Source organism: Ruditapes philippinarum, unplaced genomic scaffold (genome assembly GCF_026571515.1).
Source record: "Ruditapes philippinarum isolate M1 unplaced genomic scaffold, ASM2657151v2 ctg7403_1_1_1_1, whole genome shotgun sequence".
Taxonomy (NCBI): domain Eukaryota; kingdom Metazoa; phylum Mollusca; class Bivalvia; order Venerida; family Veneridae; genus Ruditapes; species Ruditapes philippinarum.
Genome location: NW_026862424.1, coordinates 19,541 through 32,705, shown reverse-complemented (window position 1 = coordinate 32,705; position 13,165 = coordinate 19,541).

Below are 13,165 nucleotides of genomic sequence, written 5' to 3'. Positions count from 1 at the left end.
GGCTATACACATGCAAGGTTTGAAGACTTCATTTATAACTTGACAGGACCTGATGTAAGCACATTGGCCACTTTTGATGGGTGTTGCAGGTATATCACTACAAATGCATATTGTCGGGTTCAAAACTAATATATTTATACTTAAAATAGTCTAGGGTGCTGTTTCGGTTATGTTTTCGACTTTGTTTAGGCGCGGAAAGTTCTTCGCTCGGCACTAATTTTTTTCCATTTTGCTGATATATTTACATAGAATGTCACAAATAAATTGCTTCTATGTCTGTTTCCCATATAAGAATGTTATGTGTTTCATTTACAGGCATAGATAGCATAAAAGCTTCAAATAAATAGCATTTTAAGGCTTCTGTCTTAACATTGACTTGGTTTCAGGGCATGAATATCAACACATACTTAGAAATTGAAATGCATTGAAAAATGTAGCATAATTCAGTTAGGTTGCCTCTGAATAGCCTCTTATTATATGGTTTAGATGCAAAATAGTGTTAAGAATTTATTGTTTTCTATTTTGTAATACATATTTACACATTCACAATGTATAATGCCATACATTTTAGACTTTATGTCTGTTTAAGGCATATTTGAATGAGCATCATAATGGCCAATGGTAGAATTATTTTGTGGAAAAAGTTTTATTGATAAGTTAAAGTTGATCTACTTTTTCACAATTATATTAGGCACAATTATAACACTGCTTTAGTGTCTCTGATGTGTCTATAAACAGAAAAAGCACTTATTCAGGTAGATAAATGTACACAAAGGGGGTTATTATGTACATATTCAGTGAATTACCTCCCTTTATTTATTTAGAAATTTAAATAAGTGCATAAATTAGAGTTTCTGGCTACCTAAATTGAAGAAAATACACAAATACTTTCCATTCCAAGTACATTATGGCCTGAAGAGGTGATTTACATGGTAAAACACATGAAAGAAGGTTTCAATTGTCAAATTTGGCTCAAAATGAATGCAAAAATGGTCAAAAAATGGGTGCAGAAGTCAAATTTTAGGCTATTACTGTGCTGTTAAGTCAAGAGGAACTTGGTTTTTCCATGTATTGCATTTTTTTATATCCATGAAAGAGAGTTACAAATATATATAAATGAATTTTGGCATTTTATTGACATTTAGGCTTGTATTTAAGACTATATTAGCAAATATTTTGAGTAGAAAAGTATAGCAGGGGCAGTTTTAAGATACCTAGTTACATCCAAAATGTTGCTATGTGTGTACAAATAATGTGTAATCCATAATCAGGTCACTATACAGTAGTTATTAAGTATGTTTGCTAAGCTAAATCTTCATTCAGGAAGTCTGTTGGTAATAAAATGTTGAAATTTGGGTGAAAAATCACTTATTTTGTTATGGGTGGGGTGATAAAATTGCTCCCTGCTACATCCTTTTGCTACAAAATTAGTACTTTGAAGTACTTCTGTAATGAGAACAGTGTAGCTTTGCTATCTGAGTGATTTTATAGAAGTTGTTACAAAATTGGCTTCAGAATATTGAATTATGTATGAAAATCACATGCTAACATTCATTTTCAGAATATCCGGAATGCGGCACAATGGCGCTTGTTAGAAAAATGGGATATTCAAAGTTTGAAATGACTTAAGAGTGATGAAAATGTATCCATATAATTGGTAATTGTATTTGCAACTTCATTTATTATTAGATATTAGAATATTAAACATATAATATTCCCTTTAGGTCAGGGTATCGTATTGTAACATGGCCAGCGATTGGCTGAAAAAAGTGCAGGGAAAACCGTATGAATCACTTTATACATGAGGTGATTGGATGAGAATGAGGTATTTTTAAGTGTAAAAACTAAATTAAAAAGTAACACTATACTGTTTTCTGAAGAAAATGAAATATTTCATGAGTCTCTATGATAATTTTGACTTGGATATTTGCATATATTAAAAGTGTATGTCAGTCCTGTGATCAGCAGAAAATTTCAATGAAATGGGGGGTAATCCTCTTTGAAGTCATTTTGCAAAAAATTTGGTTGGCTACCACTATATAACAGGACAATTTTTATGTGTCTGGCATTTCATTCTGCTAGAAAAATCACCTCTTTAGCATGAAAACTCAATTTTAAGGTAAGATTAGGGACCATTTCTTATAATGTAAGTCTATGGAAATATCAATGTGAGTGTCTGACCTTCAATGACCTCTTTGTGTGACATTTACCTTTGACCTAGAGACCTGGTTGATGCGCACGACACGGCTTCTCATAGTGGTAAACATTTCGATGAAGTTTTTTTTTTTAATTCCTCCATGCGTGTGGGAGATATGCTCCGGAAAAAAATTGGACGATGCCGCCCACCCGTCCGTGCGTATAAAAAGGGTGTAGGTCAGGGTTTTTTTTTCTGTATTAAAGACCGTGTGTAATATCTCCGGTTTGAAATTAATTAAAAATAATTTTCCAATGTGTATTCACAATGGAGGATATGTACTGGTTTATTCTGACATTTGTTTCAATAGTAAAAATATACAATTAATAACCTTATAAAATATGCCACAATCATATGTGTCTGATTCCTTTCATTTTTATATGACACTGACACTTTGAAAAATACCTCAGGTAAATCGAAAATAAAAAAAAATATTAAGTATCATGTAATAGACGTTTTATATGAATAATACAAATAAAACAAACATAAAGAAGTTTTGGTTGGGGGAATTGTGTTTTACACAATTTGTGGCAATATTCTTAGAACCCAACCTTTGATAATTTTTCGGGATATGTGTGTATATAATTTTATATACATTTTTCAGAAATGTTTGCTTGCTTTGTATACAATTTTATGTTATATTATAACTTTCATATCAGCATTGTTTTATATGTTTAATGTCATTTATTATTAAATGGCCAATTCACAATTTTATGTTAGTTTGATAACTTTCATATCAACATTGTATTATATGTTTTTCCGTCATTTATTATTAAATGGCCATTTCAATTTCAAAGTGTAGTTGTTATTCTTGAAAATTATCAAACAGAGAAAACTTCTTCAGGCAAAGATACAACAAATTGAAATGTTGACATAAAACTTAATTTATTGCAAAATAAATGTTTTTGTGGTCACTTACAAGCTTGATGGTGGGTTTCATTAGGTCTTTAGTCATAGGTCGAAATATATTGGGTTCGAAAAAGTCGTACTAGTAAGTACACTAAGGTTATCGTTATGAGTAAGTACAATGTGATAATTGATGCTGATTAAGTCCGCCATTTTAGAAGAAGAAATAATTCATAACAATTTTCAATAACCCACCATCCCACCCACATTCAGTATTCAATTTTTGACAAGCTTATAAACATCAATAAGGTTTTGTGTCTGTTTATAATTTTATATACAAATGATTTTTCTTTTCACTTCAAGATATGTGTGTATATTAATTTCATACACAGTTTTAGGCAATATTCTTAGGTTGGGCAATATTCTTAGAACCCAACCTTTGATAATTTTTCGGGATATGTGTGTATATAATTTTATATACATTTTTCAGAAATGTTTGCTTGCTTTGTATACAATTTTATGTTATATTATATCTTTCATATCAGCATTGTTTTATATGTTTATATGTCATTTATTATTAAATGGCCATTTCACAATTTTATGTTAGTTTGATAACTTTCATATCAACATTGTATTATATGTTTTTCCGTTATTTATTATTAAATGGCCATTTCAATTTCAAAGTGTAGTTGTTATTCTTGAAAATTATCAAACAGAGAAAACTTCTTCAGGCAAAGATACAACAAATTGAAATGTTGACATAAAATGATTTAAACAGCCCGAAAATAGCGACGTTCTGTTTGTCTATGATCATGTGAGAGATTTTCATTTAATGTGTACACAGTAGACGAACAACCGTCGACTGAAAGCGTTTAAACAGATCTTACATACTCAAAATAACAAATAAGTTTGAACCTAAATATTAAACTGTCAGGGTGGTGTACTTGGTAAAGTAATCATGATTCCTTGCGTTCAAATATTTTGTCACAAGTTCGAGTTTCACAAATTGTCTGTTTTTTTTTAAATATTACAACAGACATATAGTGTCATACATGAGTAAGTTTGTTATATTGTCTATCTGTTAAAAATATATATCTAAACTGGTAATAATGAATTACTGTCCTGCATAGTACAGTGTACATGCATTTCGTGCCAACTGATTTAAAGTTACTGTAATGTTTATACATATATCAAGGGGGTCATACGATGCGCGCTCATCCCCAAATTTCTGAAACCGCGAACACTTTATCATTCGATATTTTGAAGAAAACAGAGTCATGTAAAATAATCAGAATAGATTTGATTTCAATTTCTTTTGCAAAGAAGATGCCCTTACTTCTAGTTTTTGTATTCCAAATGCATTGACACAACTCTTCTCTTCTCGTCAGTATTTCGCGTTGAATGCGATTTTGATTCTGGATACTACGTACATCCGGCGTTGAAATGTTATAGAAATTGTCGATTAAACTTAATGTTTCAGACGACTGGAAGTAGGTTTATTGTAGAATCTATTTCAAAAATGTATCTTTACATCTTCGTCCGTTTTCCTTTGTACGAAACATGACTTGAAACGTACTATTTACAGAAAATCGACATAGGATACTGCGTACACTCTAAAAAATTAAGATACTGCGTACACTTTCTCCGAGAAAGTCTGTACTGTATGGCTGTATAAAGCGAAGAAAGAAAAAGAATCAAATTTTGTGTGACCTCTCGGAAATAATTGTTAAAAAAATCTACATCCTAGAAAAAGAGAAAATGTATAGACCGGAATCTAATATTTTTCATGCAATTTGTTTAAAATTTATGTAGTTAGATGATTATCACAAAATACGTTAATAAAACGTCAGTTTTCTGGACGCAAGTATATTAACAAGCAAATTGGGGATTAAGAAAAGAATGAAAGAAAATTCAGGTATATCAATTTTTAATTCAATTCAATATTTTATTAACCTGATTATGAACCCGGTAAAAATTTTAGTTATCGATGTGGTTATAGAATAGAATTCTCAGCCCCTCTTTTGATTAATTTTCTTCGCCGTGTCAGATTCTTTTTGACCATCTATATAAACATTCGAGTTCAGTGGTGGTCTGCCATTAATTGCAATACATTGAACTTCAACTTATGTTTCTTTTATTATCTCGTTTAAACTGATTTCAATCTTTTCTGGGGTAACTGAAATATTAAAGTACACATAATATCTCAGTATAACTAATATGTGAATTTTAACAAAACCAACATAATGAGTTTGCGACCAGCATAGATCCAGACCAGCCTGCGCATCCGCGCAGTCTGATCAGGATCCATGCTGTTCGATTTTAAACCTTTTAACTAGTAGAGAAACTGATAGCGAACAGCATGGATCCTGACCAGACTGCGCGGATGCGTAGGCTGGTCTGGATCCATGCTGGTCGCAAACGCACTATGTTGGTTTTGTCGTGACACGGCTCATTTAATGTTTAGTATAACTTGATTAACTGTTACATTACAATGATAACAATTTTATTGGACCAATGAAATGTTATGCATATAAAAATGGTAGAGAAACAAGCTATTTTACAATCATATATTAACCTGGTATAGGAGTTCGTAGGACAAAGATACACTTGTGAGTGCTAGCGTAATCAAATTATTTTGTACAAGCATATTGTTTTAATTGTTTCGTTTATCAGAAAAGGCTAACATTTACTGGTTGCATCGGGAATCATTATTGTCTTTATCTTGAATTGCATACCGCTCAAGCCGGTGCTAGGGGGCGTGAGGGATGTTGCACATATTTATTATCCCTCATTCACAGACTCAATCAAACCGAGTCTGCAATTCTCTTGTAATTTTGTTGTGATTAATGCTTCCGAGGGATCACTTTGTCTCCATATTTTTATCGTTTAATGAATCAAACACTGATTTTTGACTTATTATTCAAATCAGATTCTCGGTCAATTTCTCAAAAAAACTATTGACTAGAGATCTAATGCATTCATATGCATCCGCATGTAGTGTCATATACAGCTTTGCAGAAGTTTTTGTTGATACTGACAGAGCTGAAGATGTTTTTGTACGTTTATGCAAATGAGATGTCAATAGTGTAATAACCGATACACTAATTATATAAACCATTTTACGAATTTATTTATTACATACAGGAAACACAAACCATTACAGATTTCATTGAAAATTATGACCGACCTTGACTTTTTACCATACATTTAAAAATGTTGGCTGTCAATATTCTGATCTACTGGTTGTTCACCCAAAACTGTAATTTTTAAATAGTAAATACCTTTTATTAGGCATTTGCCCTAAAACCTACAGATTCCCTGATCTTAGTAATTTACTTATTCCAAAACTGATATTTAAATACAAGTATAGGTTTCACGTTAAATTTGTCTTTATGAGTATGTATTGATTCGTTAAGGGCATCTCTGGTCATTTCTTAGGCATTGTTCTGACTTCAACTGGTGTTCGAGCACCTTTTAACGGAACATTTTACCCATTATGGCTTCATTTAGAGTGGCCAATATAGGCAATTTCAGGTCGCAATAAGATTCTTTCAACTTTGGAAAATTTATGTACTTGGTAGAACTGAAATTTATTAGATCATTAACTTTTTTCATATATATGTGAATATCATTATTGTTCATTATATTGGTAAATACAATTATGACAGAAAATGTTTACAATAACAATATATTGAATAATGTTAAATCGTAGGGTAAAATAATCTTACAGCATAACTTACAAAGGAACTATTATGTATGTCAGTTTTGCAATTAAATATAAAACAGAACAACAATTTACAAATTTCTGCAAAAATGTCCCAATAGTATTTATATGCATGTATATGTCTGAAACAATCATCAATTTCTAAACGTTCCTGATTGTCGAAAAAATACTTTTGAGTTACAAAAGTAAGGATAGTTTAAATATTTCAAATTGGGCAATACAACATTAAGTAATTTTAACCAAAACATGTAAAAAACTTGAGTATAACACCAGATGACATAGTGTTTTCAGAATAGCTGACCTATGGCCTACGTCTGGCCCATTAAATCTGAATCTGATCTTTTGATGTATTTATTCATTTTCCTTAGGAGGGGGTATAAAAAAATCAATTTAACAATTTATCTTAAGAATAATGTTATAGCAACATAACAAAGTTACCAATATTCAAATATACTGAATTCGACATTGTGTTACCGCAATTTACTCTGTATTCGCCTCTATCGTTTAATTCTGTCGGTATGAATCCGTTTCTCTTCAGTCTCTGCTATCTCATAGTTCCAATCTACAAGTTGATTAAAGGATGAAACTAGTTTCTTTTCCCAGGTTACGTTTTTTGCCGGAGGCAACAAAGAATTGAAATGCAACTGGGTCTCCGTCTGTGATGGTCGATTTTGTGACCCAAAGTTCGCCACATTTATCAATGCAACCTTTATAAAAAATGATGACAAAATTAAACGAAAATTAATATGAAATTAGGCAAAGCCTATGAACACGGAAGTCGGTTAAAAATAATCGTCTTACAAAATATTATAAAAGAGGTAGAAAGGGAGCATTTAAAACGGTTGAATACGAATTGAAAATATTTTACACATCTCCAGGTTGTGCAGTGGATATGCTAGATAAATACTCTTCAATGTTTCGTACCGGATGTGTTGTCTTTCAGTTCATGTGAAGGGATTCTTCATATTCATGTCATGTTTAATTTAAACTACCAATCTGTTTACCTTACGGGAATCGTTAAAAATATTCACAAAAGGGAAAATTTTTTGATGGCAAAAAGTTCAAAAACTGAGGAATGAAAACCCTTTTGTTAATCCCCAAAGTCGAACCCAAACCCTTTCGGAAGTGTGAAAAACCCTATCAAAAATGGGCCCCCAAAAAAATTTAAAGTTTAAATGACCAAATTTCGAAAAACTTAAAATTTGTTAAAAGGTTTTTTAACCCATCCTCTTTACACAAATGGAGTGATGTTTAAATTTGGGGGACGGTTGGGAACAAAATTTTAATCTGTTTTAATGAAATTTTTAATAATTGATTCAAATAATTACCTCCTTCAGATGAGTTCCCCAAATTCGGGTTTTGCGTGAACGAACAGGGATCTTTTACCCTTTAAAAACAAAAATCCCCCTGTTCCCGTTGGGAAAAAAATCGCTGGGGGAATGAAAAAGAGAACTTGGGCACCCTGTTTTGATTCAAAGTATTTACTTGCATCATAATCTTGTATTCTCTTGTGATTACTAGTATAAATTGCCTCTACTCTATCCATATGTTCTCTGACCCATTCGCGTTCTTTGCCGCCCTGGTTTGGTGTGTTAATTAGGCGTGCTGTCTGGCATTTCATTACAGTTTCTGGTTCGAACTTTATGGTCCCAAATTCCATTAAATCTGAATTTTAATACACTAAACAAAATAAAATAGGGGTCAATAATATATTTTAGGGTATTTTGATAATAACTTTATATTTTAATCTAAATATATCACTTTCACCTTGTGCACCCATGTACTGTTAGCAACGAGATTTCATAACCATGAAAATATCGAAAAATCCGTGCAAAACGCTCATAAAGACATGTACCTTCAAAAATTTCCTTATAAAATATACCACAATCATATTTGTCTGATTCCTTTCAATTTTATATGACACTGACACTTTGAAAAATACCTCAGGTAAATCGAAAATAAAAAAATATCAAGTATCATGTAATAGACGTTTTATATGAATAATACAAATAAAACAAACATAAAATGATTTAAACAGCTCGAAAGTAGCGACGTACTGTTTGTCTATGATCATGTGAGAGAGTTTCATTTAATGTGTACACAATAGTCGAACAACCGTTGACTGAAAGCGTTTAAACAGGTCTTACATAGTCAAAAATAACACTAAGTTTGAACCTAAATATTAAACGTCAGGGTGGTATACATGGTAAAGTAATCGTGATTACTTGCGTTCAAATATCTTGTCACAAGTTCGAGTGTCACAAATTGTCTGTTTTTTAAATATTACAACATACGTATAGTGTCATACAAGAGTTAGTTTGTTCTATTGTCTATCCATTAAAAATATATAGTTAAACTGGTAATAATGAATTACTGACCTGCGTAGTACAGTGTACATGCATTTCGTGCCAACTGATCTAAAGTTACTGCAATGTTTATACATATATCAAGGGGGTCATACGATGCGCGCTCATCCCCAAATTGAACACTTTATCATTCGGTATTTTGAACAAAACAGAGTCATGTAAAACAATCAGAATAGATTTGATTTCAATTTCTTTTGCAAAGAAGGTGCCCTTACTTCTAGTTTTTGTATTCCAAATTTCTCGTCAGTATTTCGCGTTGAATGCGATTTTGATTCTGGATACTACGTACATCCGGCGTTGAAATGTTAAAGCAATTGTCGATTAAACTTTATGTTTCAGACGACTGGAAGTAGGTTTATTGTAGAATCTATTTCAAAAATGTATCTTTACATCTTCGTCCGTTTTCCTTTATACGAAACATGACTTGAACGCACTATTTACAGAAAATCGACACATAGATACTGCGAACACTCTAAAAATTCAGATACTGCGTAGAGAAATCTGTACTGTAATGGCTGATATGGGCGAAGTAAGAAAAAAAAATCAAAAATTTTGTGTGACCTCTCGGGAAATAATTTGTTTAAAACAATCTACATCCTAGAAAAAGAGAAAATGTATAGACCGGAATCTAATATTTTTCATGCAATTTGTTTAAAATTTATGTAGTCAGGTGATTAATACGCACGTATATAAACAAACAAATTAGGGATAAAGAAAGAGAATGAAAGAAAATTCAGGTATATCAATTTTGAATTCAATTCAATATTTTATTAACCTGATTATGAAGCCGGTGAAAATTTTAGTGATCGATGTGGTTATAGTATACAAATTCTCGCCCCCTTTTTTAATTAATTTTCTTCGCCGTGCCAGATTCTTCTTGACCATATATATAAACATTCGAGTTCAGCGGTGGTCTGCCATTAATTGCAATACATTGAACTTCAACTTATGTTTCTTTCATTATCTCGTTTAAACTGATTTCAATCTTTTCTGGGGTAACTGAAATATTAAAGTACACATAATATCTCAGTATAACTAATATGTGAATTTTAATTTAATGTATAATATAGCTTGATTGACTGTTACATTACAATGATAACAATTTTATTGGACCAATAAAATGTTATGCATATAAAAATGGTAGAGAAACAAGCTATTTTACAATCATGTATTAACCTGGTATAGGAGTTCGTAGGACAAAGATACACTTGTGAGTGCTAGCGTAATTAAATTATTTTGTACAAGCATATTGTTTTAATTGTTTCGTTTATCAGAAAAGGCTAACATTTACTGGTTGCATCGGGAATCATTATTGTCTTTATCTTGAATTGAGTACCGTTCAAGCCGGTGCTAGGGGGCGTGAGGGATGTTGCACATATTCATTATCCCTCATGTACAGACTCAATCAAACCGAGTCTGCAATTCTCTTGTAATTTTGTTGTGATTAATGCTTCCGAGGGATCACTTTGTCTCCATATTTTTATCTTTTAATGAATCAATAACTGATTTTTGACATATTATTCAAATCAGATTCTCGGTCAATTTCTCAAAAAAACTATTGACTAAAGATCTAATGTATTCATATGCATCCGCATGTAGTGTCATATACAGCTTTGCAGAAGTTTTTGTTGATACTGACAGAGCTGAAGATGTTTTTGTACGTTTATGAAAATGAGATGTCAATAATGTAATAACCGATACACTAATTATATAAAAAAAAATTACGAATTTATTTATTACATACATGAAACATACACCATTACAGATTTCATTGAAAATTCTGACAGACCATGGTTTTTTTTACCATACAATTAAATGTGCTGTCAATATCTGATCTAGTTGCCACAAATCTGTAATTTACATAAGTATAGGTCACATTAAATATTTCATTATGAGTATGTATTGCATTCGTAAGCATCTGGTCATTCTTCGGCATGTTAACTTCAACTGGTGTTCGAGCACCTTTAACGGAACATTCTACCATTGCGGCTTCATTTAGAGAGGCCAATATACATCATTCAGGTATGCAATAAGACTTGCTTTCAACGTTGGAAAATTTTGGTACTGGTAGAATTGAAATATTTAAATCATTAACTACATATATATGTGAATATCATTATTGTTCATTATATTGGTAAATACAATTATGACACAAGATATTTACAATAATGTTTCATCGGTAGGGGAAAATAATCTTACAGCATAGTTTACAAAGGAACTATTATGTATGCCAGTTTTGCAATTAAATATAAAACAGAATAACAATTTACATGCAAAAATGTCCCAAAAGTATTTATTTGCATGTATATGTCTGAAACAATCATCAATTTCTAAACGTTCATGATTGTCGAAAAAATACTTTTGAGTTACAAAAGTAAGGATAGTTTAAATATTTCAAATTGGGCAATACAACATTAAGTAATTTTAACCAAAACATGTAAAAACTTGAGTATAACACCATTTTCCTTGATTCAAATGATGACATAGTGTTTTTAATATGGCTGACCTATGGTCTACGTTTGGCCCATTAAATCTGAACCTGATCTTTGATGTATTTATTCATTTTCCTTAGGAGGGGGGGGGGGTTATAAAAAATTCACTTTAACAATTTATCTTAAGAATAATGTTATAGCAACATTACAAAGTAACCAATATTCAAATATACTGAATGCGACACTTTGGTACCGCAATTTACTCTGTATTCGCCTATATCGTTTAATTCTGTCTTTGAAATATCGATGGTATGAATCCGTTTCTCTTCAGTCTCTGCTATCTCATAGTTCCCATCTACCAGTTGAATAAAGGATAAAACTAATTTCTTTTCCCAGGTCACGTTTTTGCCGGAGGCAACAAAGAATTGAAATGCAACTGGGTGGTCGATTTTGTGACCCAAAGTTCGCCACATTTATCAATGCAACCTTATTAAAAAAAAGATGACAAAATTAAACGAAAATTAATATGAAATTAGGCAAAGCCTATGAACAGGGAAGTCGGTTAAAAAGAATCGTCTTACAAAATATTATAAAGAGTTATAAAAGAGGTAAAAAGGGAGCATTTAAAACGGTTGAATACAAATTGAAAATATTGTACACATCTCCAGGTTGTGCAGTGGATATGCTAGCTAAATACTCTTCAATGTGTCGTACCGGATGTGTTGTCTTTCAGTTCATGTGAAGTTACCTCTTCATATTCATGTCATGTTAAATTTAAACTACCAATCGGAATCGTTTACATATCACAAAAGAAAATTGTGATGGCAATAGTTCAAAAGCATAGAAATGAAACCATTCGTTAATTCAATGTCAAACTAGCTTACGGTGATGACCCTATCACAATTTAATGCCCCCTCAAACAATACATGTGAAATGACATATTGCGAAATCTTAATATTCGCTTAAAAGTGTTTTCATAACCCTATCCTCTCTTACACAAAATGGAGTGATGTAATTTGTGACGTGGCAACAATTTCACTCTGTTTTAATGAAAATGTAATAATTGATTCAACTAATACCTCCTTCAGATGAGTTTCCAATTACGGTTAGACGTGAACGAACGATGTATCTTTCACCATTAAATACCAAATATCCCCCACTGTCTGTTGAAAGAATCGCTGATATGAATAAGATGAACTTGTCACCCTGTTTTGATTCAAAGTATTTACTTGCATCATAATCTTGTATTCTTGTGATTATAAATTGCTTCTTCTCTATCCATATGTTCTCTGACCCATTTGCGTTCTTTGCCGCCCTTGTTTGGTGTGTACATTAGGCGTGCTGTCTGGCATTCCATTACAGTTTCTGGTTCGAACTTTATGGTCCCAAATTCCATTAAATCTGAATTTTAATATAATGTTCATATAAGATAAACATTAAATGAGGGTCTACATGAATAGAAATTCTTTATGAAACACCACTAAATTAATTCGACTACAGTCTTGCAACGGCCTACAAATTAAAAGCAATACCAATTTTTTTGAAAACGGCATATAAGATATAAATTCTGTACTAAAATATCAGGTTGATTTTGAGAAAATTA